The sequence below is a fragment of the Phocoena sinus genome, chromosome 6, assembly GCF_008692025.1.
Source record: "Phocoena sinus isolate mPhoSin1 chromosome 6, mPhoSin1.pri, whole genome shotgun sequence".
In the NCBI taxonomy this organism is placed as follows: domain Eukaryota; kingdom Metazoa; phylum Chordata; class Mammalia; order Artiodactyla; family Phocoenidae; genus Phocoena; species Phocoena sinus.
In genome coordinates, this window is record NC_045768.1 from 28,716,817 (window position 1) to 28,739,569 (window position 22,753).

Genomic DNA, 22,753 nt, shown 5'->3' on the forward strand with positions numbered 1-22,753 from the left:
TTGATTATACCAAAGCTCCTGAACCTTGCTCCGTCCAGAATATAATGAGAGTAGCTACCGTGTGATTATTGCTGCCATTCTCATTTTTCAGATGAGGAAAATTTGGCTGTTAAAGGTAAAATACAACTGGACCAGGGTCACGTAGCTAATAGGCAACAGAGTTGGAATGTAAACTTCTGATTCTGAAGCTTATGCTCATATCCACTATGCCATACAGCTCCTCAGCAAAGATGGAAACTTATTCTCTTAGGGAACTATCAAATAATAAAAATCGACTGAACCAAAAGTCACCTTGCTCATTAAGAAGTACACACAATATAAAAATGATAAATCAGTTAACTTTTTTTTTTACAACCTCAGTGTTCCATGAGAAAACTAAACTCATCAATCTTCCTCCCAACTAATCTTTTCAACATTAATAATTTCCTAAAGTAAATTATGAACTGGGAATTAATTTAATGAGCTTTTCTTCCTAATGACATAAGCCTCATATCATCGTAGTTTCCAAAGCAAATTGCCATTTAAGTTATCAAAAGATGTGGACTGCAGCCCTCTATGGAACTCGGAGTTAAAAACAGAATTTAATAATTAGAATTTATCATTGAAGTGGACACTTTTCATTCTCAAAAAAAAAAAGAAAAAAATTAAGTATGTTAACATAGCCAGCAGCCTCATTTCCTTAGCAATATAAGGATGTTTGTTTCTTGTCGTGTGTTACCTGCACCACAAAACACATGCTGCCAATATGAAATATGGCTTGTATACATTTTTAAATACACAATTATAATTTTCAATGAGCCCTGTACAAGAGGTATACTGCTTCATGTCATTTGCATAAAATGTCAGTCAAACTGACAGCTAGCTCACCCTTTTTCTGTCCTTGATGCAGAGCACAGAATGCTAAATCCCTCACTGCCATTAGTGATGACAATCAGAATAAAAATCAGTCACCCACTCTTAACTAAAAGAAGGAAAAATTTAATTACCTCTGATTTGTCAAATCATTTCACAGAGTAACGATACCATTAATAAACCATATTAGGCCTACAAAGGGACCAGAATTCCTACCATAACATTTATGGGCAAGCCATTATATTTGAGGAAGAGGAGGATTAAATAAAAAGGTTTGGAGACTTTTTAAGTATATTAGTACTTGAGAAGGATTAAATAACTTGAAGTATCATCTTTCCTGTACTATTTGTTCATTTGTATTTTAATACCCACTCTGGACAAGATGTTTTGATAATGGGAATGAGCAAACAGTTTAAAAACTTGAGTTCTCTCTATGCTTAGGGATGAGCAATTTGCCACAAGTTTATAGGAGAGGTGGAACTATGATGGTGAGGGATCTTGAAACATATGAGGAACGGCTGAGGAAACTGGATTTACTTAGCCTCAAGAAGATTCAGCAGAGGACATGCTAGATGCTTTCATTTATTTAAAACTGTCATGTGGAAGTGGATTAATAAACAAAACAAAGGCAAATTGTTAGAAGACACAAGGAGGAGACTTCGTAAACATCAGAGTGGTGCATGTCTGCTCAGGATACCGCTGGAAATATCCAAACATAAGTCGAGGCTGAGAACACTATAGGGGGCGAAAGTATTGTACACAAGAAAAAACTAGGTAGATGGCCAGTAATGTTTCTTTCATTTCTTTCAAAACTAGGTAGATGGCCAGTAATGTTTCTTTCTTTCTCTCTGTTCTAGAGCTGAAAAAGACACAGACATGAAACTACCCAAGAATAATTTTAGAAGCATATGACAGAAATTAACAAATGCAAAAGAGAAAAATTCACACTGAGTGTGAAGTATTGTCACAGGCTGGGTTTCTCCAGAAGGTGACTGTAAGGCTGAGTTTAGTTTGCCACATGCTCATCAAGGAGCTTTCCTGGGGACAATCCCTGTAGAAGGGACGGAAAGGAAATAGGATTGAGCAGAGAGAAAGGTCAAGCTAAGAATTAGGACCAGTGACAACCTCCACCTACTCCAAAAGTTTCTCTGGAGCTCGAATACCCCTTAAGAGTTGTCCTGAGTTTGGCCAAGATGGCCAGGCCTCCATACAATTTTATCAGTCATTCACTGGATGTGATTCCCAAACCTTGAGCAAGGTCACTCCCTGCAGCTGAGGTCAACCCTGAAAGAGCAGACAGCTGAAGCCTGTCAGCCAGCAGCACTTCCAACAATTGGGGCCATAGTCCTGCACTGAAGGGAGATCCGGGGGACATATCATAGTGTCCACCAAATCCACCCTTTGTGCAAATAGCATCCAATTTCTCGATAAACAATCTGCAAGCAACTTCCATAAGATTCTAGCAGGCCTCTCTTCTTAAATGAACTTTATAGCGGAGGAAAGTTAGTGGGACAAACTACAGCCCCTGCATCGGATCTCAGAGCCACAGCTGGTACTCATTGTCTCCCTCACAGCAGACCAGCACTCTCCATTCTAGAGGCACCATCGGTAGCAATGTTAGCTCACTTAGCAGTGGTAAGTAAAAATCCATATTCTTGGGCACAAGCACGTACCCCTTTGCACTGTGTGCCTCTTGTGGTCAGGTCCTGTGAACCAGAAGAGTCAGGGATGCGGGGCTGCCGAGGCCGAGGGCACCCAGGTGTTTCTCATCCCAGGATTCCCATGTCGACCCTCAGCCCCCACTCTATCCCCGAGATCCTGCAAGATTGGCTTCCTCTAGAAAGAGTGGTTGTGGTAGCAGCACCGCGGGCTCGATTCTGCCCTTCTCTGAGCCTCCCTGACACCTAGCGGGTCCTCTCCCTGCCCCTCCAGCAGGGCCCGTACTTACTCCCCGCTAAGCTACAAAGCGCACCCTGAGGGCTCCTGTTTGCGAGAAGGAGCCTGCTGCCCTATCGCGGGGTGCCGGCGGTAGGGCTGAGTCAAAAGGAAGAGCGGTGCTCAGACGCCATTCTGGGGAAGGCTCTAGGAGCAGGCAGCGACGGTCTCCTGGGACGAACTCAAGACCCCTCGCAGCTGCTGGGAGGAGAAGCTGCCCCGAGGATGCTCTAAGCCCGTGCTGTTGGATTGCTGCGGCGGCATTTGACCCTGCTAGAGGTAAGCCTGTGCCGCCGCCGGTACCCTGGGGCTTTGGCCCCCGGCGCACTGGGCAGCCTGGAAGGGGATGGACTCCCGTGCTTGCCTGTGCTGGTCTCTGCCGTGACCAGGTCTCAGAGGTTCCTGCCCTCGCACTCCCACGGGGACCAAGCCTTGTCCCTCTCTCTCTGCCGGGCCCATGGGATGGCTACCGTCGCAGTGTGACTCTGACCGTTGGGTCAGGGGGAGTTTGTTGTGGGGAAATCCCTTTGCCATGGTCTTCTGAGATTGCGCGGGTACGGGCGAGGGCAGGAGGGAGAGGCTCTGTGTAACAGTGGTGGACTACGTGCGGCGTGTGCAACAGCGGGCTAGCTCATCAGGGACCTGTGCTTGATTCTTGATAGAGCATTTTTATCATAAAAAGGACTGTTACGGGGCCCACCTGACTTCAGGCGAGTCTGAGAGAACTGAGGTGATGATGTGCAGTTGAGGCTGTAGTCACTTGGTACCCCGTGGTTAGGTCCTCCATCTCAGCAAGGGCGCACAGGGAATTGTTTTTCTGAAGATATTAAAGTCTCTGCTGCAGGTGGTATGGCCTTGCTCTATGGTTCTGGGTTGTGAGTATCCCATTGGGAGGTTGTCATAAATTCCACACGGTATCATTTCCCACAGCTGGTAATGCCACAGGGCCTGCCTGGTTTGTTTTAAGTAGCAAGGCTGCTTCCATTGTAGCCTGGCCTCGCTACAGAGCTTTTCCTCTTTGGGTCCCACTCAAAGCTTCCATGTCATTTGGTGTACATGTCAGTACAGTGTTCCCGGTTATTGAATGCCCTGGAATCTGAAGAGCCCTACCAGTCGTCGTGCCTGTTTCTTTGTATTGGGAGGTGCAAGATGCAATAATTTATCTTTTACTTTGCAATGTCCTGGAATGCCCGTGCCCACTACAGATTCACTGATGTGGCCTACCCCTGAATTGTTAGGGTTTATCTCCCCCTCTCTGGAGCACAGGTATCTTAACAAGGTCTCTGATATGCTAGCCACTTCTCACTCATCTCGCCCAAATAGCACGCGGTCATTGATATAGTGGATCAGTGTGGTATTTTGCAAGAAGTTAGACTAAGCTCTAAATTTATACTGTTGCCTGTTATCTGAATTCAAACTATTTCTGATCCCCTATTCCGATAGTCATGGGAAAGAGTGCATTTGATAAATCAATGGCTATATTCTGTGTACCTGGGGCTATTTTAATCTGCTCAAGCTAAGATATCCCACCTGGCATGGTAGTTGTAATTAGGGCTATTCCTTGGTTGACTTTGCCATAGTCTAATGCCATTTTCTAGAATCCATCTGGTTATTGCAGGGGCCAGACTAGTGAAGAAAGTGTAAAACTGGCTGGAAACACCAACTCTGTATTCTGTAGATTGTTGAGTGGCGTGCATCTCCATCAGTCAAATGGGATGTAGTATTAATTTTTTTTTTTTTTTTTTTTGCGGTACGCGGGCCTCTCACTGTTGTGTCCTCTCCCGTTGCGGAGCACAGGCTCCAGCCGCGCCGGCTCAGCAGCCATGGCTCACCGGCCCAGCCGCTCCGCAGCACGTGGGATCTTCCCGGACTGGGGCACAAACCCGTGTCCCCTGCATCGGCAGGGGGACTCTCAACCACTGCGCCACCAGGGAAGCCCTGTAGTGTTAATTTTGACTTGCTGTGTTGGAAGGGAGTTTTACAGTATCAGAAGCTTCCCTTTAGAATTTCACACCATAACACCTTTTACCCCACAGGCCAAGCATCCATTGTAGGTGTTGTGCCATTACCAAGGATGCGTATTCTGACTACATTTGGGACCGGAAAAATGACCACTGGTGGGTTCAAGCACCCAGTGAATCCTTTGAGCCAGTTTTCATTTATTACCTGGCCTCTATGTGCCCCCACTTTGACAGATCATGATGACACTTTAGACTTCCAGGCATCAATTTAATTCAGACTCTACCCATCATTCCATAAAATGTTTGGCTATTTACCTTCCCCTAGGACACAATTTTCCTAGCACATAATTGGGTCTTCTTTGTTAATTTAGTCTGAAAATATTTGTCTTTTGGTGTGTTTATACTATTTTCATTTAATGTAATTATTTATATATTTGGATTTTGGCTCACCATTTTCTTATTCTCTTCATCTTTTTTTTTCTGTTTCTTGCCTGATTTGTGGATTATTTGAATATGTTTTAGTATTCCATTTCAATTTATGTGGCTTTTTGATTGTATGCCTTTATTTAGTTTTCACTAGTGATTGCTGTAGGGATTACACCTAATTTTTCAGTCTACTTAAAGTTAATATTTTACCTCTTCAAGTGAAATGTAGAATCCTTATGGCTATATAGGTGTCTTTACCCTACCTGCTTTATCTTGCAGTTGTCATGCATTATACATAACAGGAAGTTGTGGGGAGGGAATAGGACATGAACAAGAAAGTAAGAAACTAAAGAAGAAAGGCTAGGCAAGAAGGAGCAGTGAAAAAGTACCTAGCTTCTTAATGTGGATAAGTTCTACTAACAGAAAGACAAATTCAATTCTTAGGGATTTTTTTTGGAGAAGTTTTAAATGAAATTAAAGCTCGTGTTTTCATTCCTCCTATCAAATGTAAAATATCTACACTAAACAGGCTCCTTATTTTCATTCATCAGTATGCTGCTTTTCAGTTTTGGCCATGGCTAAGAAAGGCTTGGAGGCTGACAAGTTGGGATGGGGGTGGTGCTTTGGAGAAGATATGTATGCTTAAGATCAGAAGACCCATCAAAAACCCCATCAGACAATTTTATAATTTTTGCTTCCAATAGTCATACGTTTTAAAGAACTAAGGAAGTTTATTTTGTATATTTATTTACTGTTTCTGTGTTTCTTCTTTCCGAAGTTCCAAGTTTCCCTCTAATGTCATCCTTCTGCCTACATAACTTCTTTCTTTTAGAAAAGGTCTCCTGGAGACAAATTCTCTTTGTTTTATTTCATCTTAAGATGTCCTTATTTATCCTTTATTTCTGAAGGCTATTTTATCTGGATATAAAATTCTGGGAAGGTAAATTTTTCTCTTTGAACTTCAAAGACATTTTCCCACTATTTTACACCCCTCATGGTCTCTGGTGAGAAATCTGAGGTAATTCAAGTTGGCATTCCCCTATATGTGATATGTTGCTTTCCTCTGGCTAATTTCAAGATTCTTTTCCTCATTTTTAGTTTTTGTAGTGTGATTATGATGTATTCGGATGTAGTTTTCTTTGCATTTATCCTGGTTAGATGTCACCAAATTTCTTGTATCTGTTTAATTATATTTTTCACCAAATTTTGGAAATTTTAAGCCATTGTTTCTTTTCTTTTCTTTTTTTTTTTTTTTGTGGTACGCGGGCCCCTCACTGCTGTGGCCTCTCCCATTGCGGAGCACAGGCTCCGGACGCGCAGGCTCAGCGGCCATGGCTCACGGGCCCAGCCGCTCCACGGCATGTGGGATCTTCCCGGATCGCGGCACGAACCCGCGTCCCCTGCATCGGCAGGCGGACTCTCAACCACTGCGCCACCAGGGAAGCCCGCCATTGTTTCTTAAAATAAACTTTCTGCATTGATTTTTCTCTTCTGTCTTTCTGGGACTCCACTGATGTATATGTTAACTTTCCAATCTGAAAAAAGTTTCAGTTTGGAAAATTTCAGTTGTTCTGTCTTCAAGTTAATTCTTTCCTCTGTCATATCCATTATGCAAGTAAGCTATATGTGCTTTTTGTTAATTCCATTATTGTATTTTTCAGTTCTAACATTTCCATTTTTTCCCTTCTTTATAGTTTCTACTTCCTTTTTGAGAACTTCTATCTTCCCATTCATTTCAAGAATATTTTCCCTTCATGAGGCATGGTTATAATTTCTGCTTTAAATTGTTTGATAACTCCAGCATCCGAGTCATCTCAGGGTTAGCATCTGTGAATTTTCTAGCATCTGTGAGTTTTATTAAGATTTTACAGGTACTTGTATATCAAATACTTTTCAATTGTATCCAGAACTTTTTGAATATCGTTGTTAAATTCTTCAGAGAATGTTGTTGGCATTTTGTTTTAGCAGCAACCAACCTCGTTAGTTTCAGATGCAAGTCTTGACCTGTATCTTGTGGGCTATAGTTTACATGTCAATGTAGTTTTCAAAGTTTATACAGTGCTATTTGTGCCAGTCTGGGAACTCATCAGTGGTTTAAACTCTAGTGTAACAGCACATCTCAGGTTAATTCCATGCTTATGCAGTTTAGAGGATAAGCCTGCGGCTTTATAGGGATCCCTTACTACAGATCCTTCCTCTCTGTGATTTCCCCCATGCTCTCTGACTTCAGGAGATCCTTTTTGCTGACCCTTTAGCCACTGGGCTGAAGTTTTAGTGTCCTGTTCTGTTATTCACTTCCTTTTATTGGGTCTACCTCAGCAGCAAACTGGTGAGAGAAAAAAGAGAGAGAAAGATAACCTGAATTTCCCCCACACTCTTTAGACCACAGGAACTTCTTTTCTGAGTTCTTTTTATCAGAAAGAAGAATTTTATCTCATAGTTTTAGGTGCCTGAGTGGCCACAACTCCTATACTTGCTATGCAACTGCAGCCTCCTGACTGGGGCTTGCATAAGGCTGGGCTGGGTGAGTTTTTTTAAAACTGGAATTTCCTATGCAAATCAAACCCACAATGAGATATCACCTCACACTCCTAGGAACTCCTTTTATTAAAAAGGCAAGAAATAACAAGTATTGGCGAGGACGTGGAGAAGAGGGAACCCTCATATACAGTTGGTGGGAAGGTAAATTGATGTGGTCACTGGGGAAAACAGTATGGGGTTTCCTCAAAAGAATTAAGAATAGAACTACCATACAATCTAGCAATTCCACTTCTGGGTATTTATTCGAAGAACATGAAAACACTAATTCAAAAAGATATATGCACCCCTGTGTTTATCACAGTGTTATTTACAATAGCCAAGATATGGGAACAACCTAAGTGCCCATCAATGGATATGAACGGATAAGGAAGATATGGTATACGTTTATATGGTGGAACACAGCCATAGAAAGATAAAATCTTGCCATTTGCAACAATATGGATGGATCTTGAGGGTATTATACGAGTGAAATAAGTCATAGAGAGAAAGATAGATACTGTATGATTTTGCTCATGTGGTATATAAACAAGTAAACAAAAAAACAAAAGTAAATAAAACATAACAAAAACAAACACATAGATACAGAGAACCGAGTACTAGTTCCCAGGGGTAGGGGCTGAGAGGAGAACGAAATGGGTAAAGGGGGAAAACTGTATGTTGACAGATGGCAACTTAATTTTGGATGGTGAGCGTGCTAGTGTATACAGAAGTCAAAATATAATGTTGTACACATGAAACTTATATAATGCTATAGACCAAAATTATCTCAATAAAACCAAACCCACCTCCACCCCCAAAAAATTAAATTTCCTGTACAGCTATTCTATAGGGCTCCCTTTCCTCATTCTCTGGACAGAAAAAGAGAGAATTTCTTGGTGATTTTTCTCACAGATTTGGGATGTCTTAAAACCTAAGATCATGGGAGTCATGGGAGAAGAAAAAAACAAAACAGGTGACTCAAAGCTGTATTAGTTATTCTTCATGTATTTTATTTACCTCCCAAATCTGCTTGCTGTTATTTACTTTTGAGAGTTCTCAGTTAGTGCCTTTATGCATTCTGATGAGGGTTTTTAGTTTTAGTAAGTTTGGGAGAAATAGGGTGGATTGTGTTTACTCCATCTTGATGAGAATTCAAACCTCAAAAAACTGAAGTTTGAAAAATTTAGAAATAGATTAATGTGAACCTCACAAGAGAATGTTACGTATTACTAAGTCATTACTATCCTGATAAATTAGGGTCATGACATTTAAGAAACCTAAAAAATAACTGTAAGGAATATTCAATCATTTTTTTTCTTGTTAGGCCCTTTTTACTTAGCTGGATTTGAATTATCCTGTAGTTTCTCTTCTTCTCATACATTAAATGATTTCATCACTCCTTGACATAATAAGGACTGGAAGTGGTTTGTTTGACAAATGATTCATTTGACCTGTTTATGAATAAATGGAATTGTTTGACATTTCTACTACAAAGAGTAAAGGTCTTTTAATTTTTCTGTATTATTTTTCTTCTTCAGTGAAATGACTTCTTAAATGCCAAGAATTTTAGTCATTTTTGAGAATAAATTGCTTTATAGCAAAAATTGTTTTAGCATCTATATATCATAGTAAATTACATAATAGCATCTACATGCTCTATGCAGAACTTTAAAATTTTTAAATGCATTATAACAAGAAAGAACATTGGCTGTAAAACTACCCCTTGATGATGCACTAAATTCTAAATTGAATACTTTTCATAATAGAAAGGAACAGTTTAACTTTTAATCATGGTCACACCTCCTATAATTTCTACATTTTCAAATTAACATGAATATTTTCATCTTGATAATGAAATTTAAATTTAAAAAAATCTTTCTCTATTCCATCTCTTACTAACAATCATTCTAAGCAAGTTACTTCATCTGTTGTTGCTGCAGCTTCTCTGCTATAAAATTGGAATAGCACCCACCACTTTACATGATTGTTGCTAGGATTCAATGAGGATACAATATCTGTGAAATTGACAGGCATAGTAATTTGTAGTTACTAATGGTTATAATGCGTTATTGCTTCTCCATACTACCACCATATCTTCTCATTATCAAACTCACCCACTGTCAATAGATGACATTTGTGCTATTCTTGGTGTCCCCGGCTGGACCAAGTATAACCCCTCTGATCCCATCACGTGGGTGCTCTTAGTAGAATCCTCGTGTGTTCTCCATTTAGAAGAATGTACTGGGTGAAAACGTTACTGTCAGTTTCTTAGTGACCAGTTGTTTTTAGGAAGGCTATCACGACAAGCTTGGTAATGGTGACATTACCAAGCTGAAATGAGCCAAAGGGACAATTGAATTATTTTCAGGAGTGCAAAGGGAATCATGCATTCAACATATATTTCCTGAACTCCAACTGTATACCAAGAACTGGGCTGAGATCTAGAAATTAAAATGCAGAAAAAATATGCCTACCTGCAGATTTGTGGAAAAATTAGAAATCCCTAAACTAGATTATAAGTCCTTTCAGGATAGGGATCTTGTTTCATTCATCTTAGTGCTCTCAGCATTTAGCAGACTTTCTGACATATGATAAAGTAGTAAGTTAAATTTTTGAGTTAACTTTCATGGCTAATTTTTATTTCTAGGTAGTATCATCTTTAGCATACCCTACACCACCCTTCTGATCTAAATTGAGTCCCCAGAGTCCCCAGGTATTCCTGTCACAACTTTCTGACAGGAAAGGAATGACAATGGAAATCTCTCCTTTCCTATTTCTATTTCCTTATTGGTACACTAAGACAGGAGACAGACAGACACACAGCGGGGTTAAACACTATAGAAACCTCTTCTAAAGTGGTGCTTTACTTTTTAAAATCTATTTGTATATTTTTAGGGTCACACCCTTTCTACAAAATATAATCCCAATAGTAAAAACTGAAACTGTTTTGAGAGACTCAGGACAGGATTTCAAAGCCTCTTGACTTCTCTCAACCCCATGGCAGTATATCTAAGGAACCCTGTGGAACCCAATTTGAAAACCATCCTTCTAAAGAGGTACCACTACTTGTCATATCAGATGCGAAGAGTGTCCTGTTGAACGGCGTCTGCACAATCTAGCTTTTCTTAAGTGCCTCCCATGTTCTCTTATGCAAAAATCTTGTCCGAACAACATATGATCATTACCCTGAGCAAAAATCACAAATTCTATTCTTTGTTACATTTTCATTAAAATAGTAAGAGTCAGAGGCCTGCCATATAACGAAGGAGTTCGTGATCCTATCTGTCCTGAAAGCAAACGTATTCCTAGCAGCTCCTACCAACTCTTGTGGATTAGAGGGAGGGTCACAGCTCTGTGGAAGATTTGCTTAAGCCTCCCTCTTGATTATGGTTTCTCTAAGTATGTTTCAGTGAGATATGGTAAATCCTATTCTCTCTCCACTTCCTCGTTTTAATCCATACAGCTCAGAGTTCTCATCTCGAAGGGCTCCATAGGAACAAATACAAATAGAGGGAGCAGATTAAGCCCATTGTCTGAGGGAGTAGTGGGAAATAATTGAGTTTGAAATAAGAATGTGGATTAAAATGTATTGCATATTCAAAGGGTTTTAAACTGCTGAGTAGAGCCTCCACTCTGCCCAACCAGGAAGCCTGGTCAGAGAGCCCAGGCAGACGAGGAGTCCGTCTTACAGCCCTGCCCCTGCAGGAGACGCCAGAAGCCCTGCCGGGCTGTGGAGCATGAACCCGGCTGCACCTGAGCAGGGAGCCTGAACAGGCAGCCTTAGAGCCCAACCTATGGTACCCCTTCAATGAGCATCTCTTCCAACACCACCAACCAATTAACTCAGTTCTCTATGGACACTGACCTAATGTCCCACAGATTTAACTCAATTCTGACACTGTCTACCTGGAGATAGCATTAGATTCCACAGGTGAAGGGCTCAGTCCCAGATGACTGCCCCCACTTCAGTTGCCAATCACAGGTTCAAGTCATTACTGACGCTTCTGACTGGCTGGTTATAAATCAGAGGTCCCCACGACCCCCTCCATGGGTTTGATTAATTTGCCAGAGCAGCTCACAGAACTCAGGAAACCAGTGTACTTACTAGATTACTGGTTTATTACAAGAGACATTAAAGGGTACAAATGAACAGCCAGATGAAGAGATACATAAGGTTAGGTATAGGGAAAGGGTCACAGAGCTCACGTGCTCCTGAGCTCTCCCAGCACCTCCACCTGTTCACCAGCCTGGATGCTCTCCCACACACATCCTTTTGGGTTTTTATGGAGGCTTCATTACATCGGCATGATTGATTGGTTATTGAACTCAGTCTCCAGCCCCTCTTCCCTTCCCAGAAAGGAGGTTCCAACACTCTAGTCACAAGATTGGTTCCCCTGGAACCAGTCCTTCATCCTTTGGTTACCTAGGGGCTTTCTAAAAGTCACTTCATTAACATAACAAAAACACATTTAGGGTTCTCGTCATTTAGCAGAAAGGGGTTTAGGAGCTCTGTGCCAGGAATGGGGACAAAGACCAAATACATATTTCCTATTATAAGTCACAGTATTACAAATGCCCAGCCATGGGGGAGCCCAGCCTACAGCTCCATCCAGCAGCCAAGCCCAGGCTAAGGCCTTGCAAATGCAGAGCAAAGCCTGCTGCCTCACCCAGGCAGGCAGCCCAGCCAATGAGCCCACCGGGCCACAGAGCACAGCCTCCAGCCCTACCCAACCGCAGGGTGCAGCTGGAGGCCCTGCCAGATCAGGGAGCCCAGCAAGTTACCTGAGGCCCCGCCCAAAGACAGGGTGCAGCCGCTGCCTGATCTCCAAGTGCAGCCTCAGGTGCTGTCTAGTCATGAAGCCCTACCCACAGCCACACCTGAACATGGAGCACAGCCAATGGCACCACCCTTTAGGGGAACACAGCCGGAGGCCCCCACCCAAGGAGTGATTCTGGAGACAGGAGTGCACCCCACCCAATTACGCTGTCCAGCCCAGGGCACCTCCATGCCAGGGAACACAGTCTGTGACTCTGCACAATAAAGGGTGAGTGTAGTCCAGCTAGGGGCCCTGGCTGACTGCAGAGCATAGCCAGCGGGCCCACCTGACCATGGAGCCCAGCAAGTGGCCCTCCCCCCACCCCACCTCAGAGCACAGGCAGCAGCCTTGCCCAGCTAGAGCCCTGCCTGTGTGTGAATGCTCCCAGCTGACCCATCCAGCATCCCAAGCTGAACTGACTGGTGAAGGTCTTCCCCTGCTGAAGCAAACTTGTAAAACTGGAAGAGGAGATTGCTTCCCCAAATGTGATGAGTTGTTGTTCAAAGAGTACAAATTTCCAGTTATAAGATGAATAAGTTCTGGGGATGTAATATATTACATGATGGCAATAGTTAACATCGTACTTTGTATTTGAAAGCTGCTAAGAGAGTAGATGTTAAGTGTTCCCACCACATACACACACACACACACACACACACACACACACCAGAACACAAATGGTAATTATGTGAGATGATAGATGTGTTAATTAACCTTATTGTGATAATCATTTTTGCAATATGTACATATATCAAATCACGTGTACACCTTAAACTTACACAATGTTATATGTTAATTATATCTCAAAAAACCTGGGGAAAAAAGTAAATTAAAGTATTTAAATCTTTTTATTATGTCCTTACTAGACTGGCAGTTGGACCAGTGGGGAAAAAAATGGAGAAAGCTTGTTGTTTGATGCCTTCTGTAATTCATAATTCATTTCAGCACTTCCCTCCCTCTTTGCTCCTCTGTTCCCTCAATCCCCACTTCCCAGAACCTTCTTCCTCCACCATTGCCCACTCTCTTACTCCCCAACAACTGCTACAATTGATTTCCCTTGGTTTTAATCCTTAGGCTTCACTGGCAACCAGAATACCTAGTAGATCAGTGATAAACCCTGTTGTCCCTTAAGACTCTGAAGTTGTGACCCTCCTTATTCACATCCTCCTTGGCCCAGTTCCTGGGACTGAGTTTCCTTCTTATTTGCTATTCATGTTCTGCTTTCCTGAGAATCGTGTTCTGTAAATGCCCAGGACTACCTCCCTTTCCAATAATGTTTCCCCTCCTGAACAGGTATCCGGGAGCTGACACAGTCCCCAGCCTCTGGGTAGATGTGTTCACTCTGATTAAGCTATATTCTCATGATTTGTTCTCCCTTCTTTACTATGTTATACTTAATAAGATGTTTATTAAAGTGAAAAACTTTAGGCAAAAACAAGAGGGCTGAGTCCAAAACACCAAGGATTTGGAAAAAGGTTTTATGTATCTTACGGGGAACAAGATTTGGGAGGAGACCGTCTACATGGTTGATGGGGACTGATAAGAGCCGCTCAGAGAAGTTGGATAAATTGTTCTGTTAGGCATTGGAGAAAGAGAGAGAGAGAGAGAGAGAGAGTGAGAGAGAGAGTGTGTGTGTGTGTGTGTGTGTGTGTGTGTGTGTGTGTGTGTGTGTGTGTAGAAAGAAGGCAAACAGCTAAAAAAGCCCTCAGAGATGTCTTGCCTTTACTTAAACACAGCAATGATTTTTACAAAATGCTACCTGGTACTTTTCTGATGAGAAGCTTCCATACTACTCTTGTGACTCCAGGGGTTCTGTCGTATCTGGATTTCCCTTGCTGTGCCCATAACTGCCTAATTGACATCTGCGGGTGACAGAATAAGGGCTGTGCACCCTAGTGCCTTCTCAAAAATCAGCCTATTTCAGGGTCAGTTTTTCTAGGCCCTGCCCCACTTCCTGTGCCCTCCTGAACACCTATCTTGTACTGACCCCAGTATGCCAAAACCAGCAGCATTTTATAGCCATGTCAAATGTTTTCACACATAATATAAATGTTTCTGCTCTCTGTTGAGCAGGCCATAAAACATATTCAGCACTGTTATTTAAAGTTCAACTTGACCTGAGTCCCAGGTAGGCTGGGGTGAGAAAATTCAGAGCATGAAAAGGTTACTAGTAATTTTTATGGATTAGGAAAGCTCATTTAAGTGATAAATCTGGAGGACAAGAGTAAAAACTATCTATAGATAAGTTATATCATGACAAGACAGTGCACTGAATAACCCTAATCGACATAAACTATGCTACCGTGGAAAAATTTTATTCTTTTTCCCTTAGGACACTCTGAGGTTATTATGAGCCATATTTCTGAAATATTGTGGGATTTCATTTGTTTGTTTATGCGCTTATCCCCTATTCACACAAAGAGGAGTACAGAGTTTGAGCAAAGGAAAAAGGAAACCGTATTATAGAGGCCACATTTTGAATTCATTTTATTTGAGACTAGAGATAGGTGAGCTATAGGTATTTGTGGTGTCTTGTTTATCTTTGCCAAAAATGAACTTCGTAAACACCAAAGTCTAGTGACAGCTCTAATCTTTAAAGTGTAATAGTAGTTAATTGCTCTGATAAAAAGTTAGGTTCTAAAAATGTTTAGAAGTATGTGAAGCATTGTAGTTACTTTCTTTATTCTAAACCCATACTAAAGAAAATGGATTATTCACAAATTGTACTAAGGTGCTAGGAAAACATAGATGAAAATATTATTCTTGAACTCAAGTAGTTTATGGTCTAATTTTGGGATTTAGAAATATAAATAAATACAGTTCAGAGTCTAAAGGGCTATACTAGAAGAATGTTCAAAATCCTAGAAGCACGAAGAAAATCATGACAAAGCAAGTCATGCGTAAGTTGGGCTTCGAAGAACGAGAGTTCATCAGGAAGAAGCGCTGCATGAGAGCTGGGGCATGAATGAACATGTGTATCACGTTATGGCTGCAGCAAAGGACCTGGGAGTGAAGGAGGTGTGTGGTGGAGACTGAACCTGAAGCAGAGACCACAGTCACAATATCACTGTGCTTGGATACTTAGTTTGTGCATAATAGAGAATACATATAGTTTTAAAAGAAATACAGAATTGGACCATCCTTCATTTTAGAAGAATACTGGAAGTAGTGTGAGCAATGGACTCATGAAAAAATAGACAAAGGACAGAGACATGTTGCAAAGCCATAGCAAAAATCTAAGTAGTAAAATTTACTGTCACATTTAACATATTTTCAGTGTTGGAAAGGTCTTATCAAAGGCAGAATTATATGTTTGCAATTAAATTTATAAATGCTTTGAAAATTATTTAACAAACATTTACTAGATACCTGCATCGTGTAACAGGCATTGGAAAAACAGAAATATATAAGGATGTGCGCAAATATTTAACTATAATGATGTTCATCACAAGGTTACTTACAACAAGATATGGAAACAAAGACCCACAATTATTAGATTGGCTAAAAATATCTATTTTTCTATTTTATACACACACAAACATATACACTATACATAAATATATATATAGTATATGTATACAATTTATTTTTTATTTATTTATTTTTTTTAACATCTTTATTGGGGTATAATTGCTTTACAATAGTGTGTTAGTTTCTGATTTATAACAAAGTGAATCAGCTATACATATACATGTGCTCCCATGTGTCTTCCCTCTTGCGTCTCCCTCCCTCCCACTCTCCCCCTCCCACCCCTCCAGGCTGTCCCAAAGCCCCGAGCTAATATCCCTGTGCCTTGCGGCTGCTTCCCCCTAGCTATCTACCTTGCTACGTTTGTTAGTGTGTATATGTCCATGACTCTTTCTCGCCCTGTCAAAACTCACCCTTCCCCCTCCCCATATCCTCAAGTCCGTTCTCCAGTAGGTCTGCGCCTCTATTCCTGTCTTATCCCTAGGTTCTTCATGACATTTTTTCCCCTTAAATTCCATATATATGTGTTAGCATACGGTATTTGTCTTTGTCTTTCTGACTTACTTCACTCTGTATGACAGACTCTAGGTCTATCCATCTCATTACAAATAACTCAATTTCATTTCTTTTTAAGGCTGAGTAATATTCCATTGTGTATATGTGCCACATCTTCTTTATCCATTCGTCCGATGATGGGCGCTTAGGTTCTTTCCATCTCCGGGCTATTGTAAATAGAGCTGCAATGAACATTTTGGTACATGACTCTTTTTGAATTTTGGTTTTCTCAGGGTATATGCCCAGTAGTGGGATTGCTGGGTCATATGGTAATTCTATTTGTAGTTTTTTAAGGAACCTCCATACTGTTCTCCATAGTGGCTGAACCAATTCACATTCCCACCAGCAGTGCAAGAGTGTCCCCTTTTCTCCACACCCTCTCCAGCATTTATTGTTTCTAGATTTTTTGATAATGGCCATTCTGACTGGTGTGAGATGATATCTCATTGTAGTTTTGATTTGCATTTCTCTAATGATTAATGATGTTGAGCATTCTTTCATGTGTTTGTTGGCATTCTGTATATCTTCTTTGGAGAAATGTCTGTTTAGGTCTTCTGCCCATTTTTGGATGGGGTTGTTTGTTTTTTTGTTATTGAGCTGCATAAGCTGCTTGTAAATTTTGGAGATTAATCCTTTGTCAGTTGCTTCATTTGCAAATGTTTTCTCCCATTCTGAGGGTTGTCTTTTGGTCTTGATTATGGTTTCCTTTGCTGTGCAAAAGCTTTGAAGTTTCATTAGGTCCCATTTGTTTATTTTTGCTTTTATTTCCATTACTCTAGGAGGTGGGTCAGAAAGGATCTTGCTGTGATTTATGTCATAGAGTGTTCTTCCTATGTTTTCCTCTAAGAGTTTGATAGTTTCTGGCCTTACATTTAGGTCTTTAATCCATTTTGAGCTTATTTTTGTGTATGGTGTTAGGGAGTGATCTAATCTCATACTTTTACATGTACCTGTCCAGTTTTCCCAGCACCATTTATTGAAGAGGCTGTCCTTTCTCCACTGTACATTCCTGCCTCCTTTATCAAAGATAAGGTGTCCATATGTGCGTGGGTTTATCTCTGGGCTTTCTATCCTGTTCCACTGATCTATCTTTCTGTTTTTGTGCCAGTACCATACTGTCTTGATTACTGTTGCTTTGTAGTATAGTCTGAAGTCAGGGAGCCTGATTCCTCCAGCTCCTTTTTTCGTTCTCAAGGTTGCTTTGGCTATTCGGGGTCTTTTGTGTTTCCATACAAATTGCGAAATTTTTTGTTCTAGTTCTGTGAAAAATGCCAGTGGTAGTTTGATAGGGATTGCATTGAATCTGTAGATTGCTTTGGGTAGTAGAGTCATTTTCACAATGTTGATTCTTCCCATCCACGAACATGGTATATCTCTCCATCTATTTGTATCATCTTTAATTTCTTTCATCAGTGTCTTATAATTTTCTGCATACAGGTCTTTCGTATCCTTAGGTAGGTTTATTCCTAGATATTTTATTCTTTTTGTTGCAATGGTAAATGGGAGTGTTTTCTTGATTTCACTTTCAGATTTTTCATCATTAGTATATAGGAATGCCAGAGATTTCTGTGCATTAATTTTGTATCCTGCTACTTTACCAAATTCATTGATTAGCTCTAGTAGTTTTCTGGTAGCATCTTTAGGATTCTCTATGTATAGTATCATGTCATCTGCAAACAGTGACAGCTTTACTTCTTCTTTTCCGATGTGGATTCCTTTTATTTCCTTTTCTTCTCTGATTGCTGTGGCTAAAACTTCCAAAACTGTGTTGAATAAGAGTGGTGAGAGTGGGCAACCTTGTCTTGTTCCTGATCTTAGTGGAAATGCTTTCAGTTTTTCACCATTGAGGATGATGTTTGCTGTGGGCTTGTCATATATGGCCTTTATTATGTTGAGGAAAGTTCGCTCTATGCCTACTTTCTGGAGGGTTTTTATCATAAATGGGTGTTGAATTTTGTCGAAAGCTTTCTCTGCATCTATTGAGATGATCATATGGTTTTTCTCCTTCAATTTGTTAATATGGTTTATCACATTGATAGATTTGCGTATATTGAAGAATCCTTGCATTCCTGGAATAAACCCCACTTGATCATGGTGTATGATCCTTTTAATGTGCTGTTGGATTCTGTTTGCTAGTATTTTGTTGAGGATTTTTGCATCTATGTTCATCAGTGATATTGGCCTGTAGTTTTCTTTCTTTGTGACATCCTTGTCTGGTTTTGGTATCAAGGTGATGGTGGCCTCGTAGAAGGAATTTGGGAGTGTTCCTCCCTCTGCTATATTTTGGAAGAGTTCGAGAAGGATAGGTGTTAGCTCTTCTCTAAACGTTTGATAGAATTCACCTGTGAAGCCATCTGGTCCTGGGCTTTTGTTTGTTGGAAGATTTTTAATCACAGTTTCAATTTCAGTGCTTGTGATTGGTCTGTTCATATTTTCTATTTCTTCCTGATTCAGTCTTGGCAGGTTGTGCATTTCTAAGAATTTGTCCATTTCTTCCAGATTGTCCATTTTATTGGCATAGAGTTGCTTGTAGTAATCTCTCATGATTTTTTTTATTTCTGCAGTGTCAGTTGTTATTTCTCCTTTCTCATTTCTAATTCTATTGATTTGAGTCTTCTCCCTTTTTTTCTTGATGAGTCTGGCTAGTGGTTTATCTATTTTGTTTATCTTCTCAAAGAACCAGCTTTTAGTTTTATTGATCTTTGCTATCGTTTCCTTCATTTCTTTTTCATTTATTTCTGATCTGATTTTTATGATTTCTTTCCTTCTGCTAGCTTTGGGGCTTTTTTGTTCTTCTTTCTCTAATTGCTTGAGGTGCAAGGTTAGGTTGTTTATTCGAGATGTTTCCTGCTTCTTAAGGTGGGCTTGTATTGCTATAAACTTCCCCCTTAGAACTGCTTTTGCTGCATCCCATAGGTTTTGGGTCGTTGTGTCTCCATTGTCATTTGTTTCTAGGTATTTTTTGATTTCCTCTTTGATTTCTTCAGTGATCACTTCATTATTAAGTAGTGTATTGTTTAGCCTCCATGTGTTTGTATATTTTACAGATCTTTTCCTGTAATTGATATCTAGTCTCATGGCGTTGTGGTCAGAAAAGATACTTGATACAATTTCAATTTTCTTAAATTTACCAAGGCTTGATTTGTGACCCAAGATATGATCTATCCTGGAGAATGTTCCATGAGCACTTGAGAAAAATGTGTATTCTGTTGTTTTTGGATGGAGTGTCCTATAAATATCAATTAAGTCCATCTTGTTTAATGTATCATTTAAAGCTTGTGTTTCCTTATTTATTTTCATTTTGGATGATCTGTCCATGGGTGAAAGTGGGGTGTTAAAGTCCCCTACTATGAATGTGTTACTGTCAATTTCCCCTTTTATGGCTGTTAGTATTTGCCTTACGTATTGAGGTGCTCCTATGTTGGGTGCATAAATATTTACAATTGTTATATCTTCTTCTTGGATTGATCCCTTGATCATTATGTAGTGTCCTTCTTTATCCCTTTTAATAGTCCTTATTTTAAAGTCTATTTTGTCTGATATGAGAATTGCTACTCCAGCTTTCTTTTGGTTTCCATTTGCATGGAATATCTTTTTCCATCCCCTTACTTTCAGTCTGTATGTGTCTCTAGGTCTGAGGTGGGTCTCTTGTAGACAGCATATATAAGGGTCTTGTTTTTGTATCCATTCAGCCAATCTGTGTCTTTTGGTGGGAGCATTTAGTCCATTTACATTTAAGGTAATTATCGATATGTGTGTTCCTATTCCCATTTTCTATATTGTTTTGGGTTCGTTATTATAGGTCGTTTCCTTCTTTTGCATTTCTTATCTAGAGAAGTTCCTTTAGCATTTGTTGTAAAGCTGGTTTGGTGGTGCTGAACTCTCTCAGCTTTTGCTTGTCTGTAAAGGTTTTAATTTCTCCATCAAATCTGAATGAGATCCTTGCTGGGTAGAGTAATCTTGGTTGCAGGTTTTTCTCCTTCATCACTTTCAGTATGTCCTGCCACTCCCTTCTGGCTTGTAGGGTTTCTGCTGAGAGATCAGCTGTTAACCTTATGGGGATTCCCTTGTGTGTTATTTGTTGTTTTTCCCTTGCTGCTTTTAATATGCTTTCTTTGTATTTAATTTTTGATAGTTTGATTAATATGTGTCTTGGCGTGTTTCTCCTTGTATTTATCCTGTATGGGACTCTCTGTGCTTCCTGGACTTGATTAACTATTTCCTTTCCCATATTAGGGAAGTTTTCAACTATAATCTCTTCAAATATTTTCTCAGTCCCTTTCTTTTTTTCTTCTTCTTCTGGAACCCCTATAATTCGAATGTTGGTGCGTTTAATGTTGTCCCAGAGCTCTCTGAGACTGTCCTCAGTTCTTTTCATTCTTTTTTCTTTATTCTGCTCTGCAGTAGTTATTTCCACTACTTTATCTTCCAGGTCACTTATCCGTTCTTCTGCCTCAGTTATTCTGCTATTGATCCTATCTAGAGTACTTTTAATTTTATTTATTGCGTTGTTCATCGTTGCTTGTTTCATCTTTAGTTCTTGTAGGTCCTTGTTAACTGTTTCTTGCATTTTGTCCATTCTACTTCCAAGATTTCGGATCATCCTTACTATCATTATTCTGAATTCTTTTTCAGGTAGATTGCCTATTTCCTCTTCATTTGTTAGGTCTGGTGGGTTTTTATCTTGCTCCTTCATCTGCTGTGTGTTTTTCTGTCTTCTCATTTTGCTTATCTTACTGTGTTTGGGGTCTCCTTTTTGCAGGCTGCACGTTCGTAGTTCCCGTTGTTTTTGATGTCTGTCTCCAGTGGCTAAGGTTGTTTCAGCGGGTTGTGTAGGCTTCCTGGTGGAGGGGACTAGTGCCTGTGTTGTGCTGGATGAGGCTGGATCTTGTCTCTCTAGTGGGCAGGTTCACGTCTGGTGGTGTGTTTTGGGGTGTCTGTGGCCTTGTTATGATTTTCGGCAGCCTCTCTGCTAATGGGTGGGGTTGTGTTCCTGTTTTGCTAGTTGTTTGGCATAGGTTGTCCAGCACTGTGGCTTGCTGGTCGTTGAGTGAAGCTGGGTGCTGGTGTTAAGATGGAGGTCTCTGGGAGATTTCCACCGTTTAATATTATGTGGAGCTGGGAGGTCTCTTGTTGATCAGTGTCCTGAAGTTGGTTCTCCTACCTCAGAGGCAGAGCCCTGCCTCCTGGGCTGGAGCACCAAGAGCCTTTCATCCACACGGCTCAGAATAAAAGGGAGGAAAAGTAGAGAGAATTATTAGAAGTATGAGGAAAGAAAGGAGGAAAGGAAGGAAGGAAGAAAGAAGCAAAGAAGGAAAGAAAGGAGGGAGGGAGGGAGGAAGGAAGGAAGGAAGGAAGGAGGGAAAGAAGGAGAAAATGTAGAGAGAATTAGTAGAGGTATGAGGAAAGAAAGAGGGAAAGGAGGAAAGGAAGGAAGAAAGAAGCAAAGAAGGAAAGAAAGGAGGGAGGGAGGGAGGGAGGGAGGAAGGAAAGAAGGAGGGAAAGAAGGAGAAAATGTAGAGAGAATTAGTAGAAGTTTGAGGAAAGAGAGAAGGAAAGGAGGAAAGGAAGGAAGGAAGAAAGAAGCAAAGAAGGAAAGAAAGGAGGGAGGGAGGGAGGGAGGAAGGAAGGTAGGAGGGAAAGAAGGAGAAAATGTAGAGAGAATTAGTAGAAGTATGAGGAAAGAAAGAAGGAAAGGAGGAAAGGAAGGAAGGAAGAAAGAAGCAAAGAAGGAAAGAAAGGGAGGGAGGGGGGAAGGAAGGAAGGAAGGAGGGAAAGAAGGAGAAAATGTAGAGAGAATTAGGAGAAGTTTGAGGAAAGAAAGGAGGAAAGGAGGAAAGGAAGGAAGGAAGAAAGAAGCAAAGAAGGAAAGAAAGGAGGGAGGGAGGGAGGAAGGGAGGAAGGAAGGAGGGAAAGAAGGAAAAAAGACAGAAAGAAAGAAGATACAGTAAAAATAAAATAAAGTATAATATAGTTATTGTACTAAAAAATATTTAGAAAGAAAAAAAAAAAAAAGAACAGATAGAACCCTAGGACAAATGTTGGAAACAAAGCTATACAGAGAAAATCTTACACTGAAGCATACACATACGTGTTCACAAAGAGAGGCAAAGGGGGAAAAATCATAAATCCTGCTCCCAGAGACCACCTCCTCAACCTGGGGTGATTCGCTGTCTAAAGGAGGGAAGGAAGGAAGGAAAGAAAGAAAGAAAGAACGAA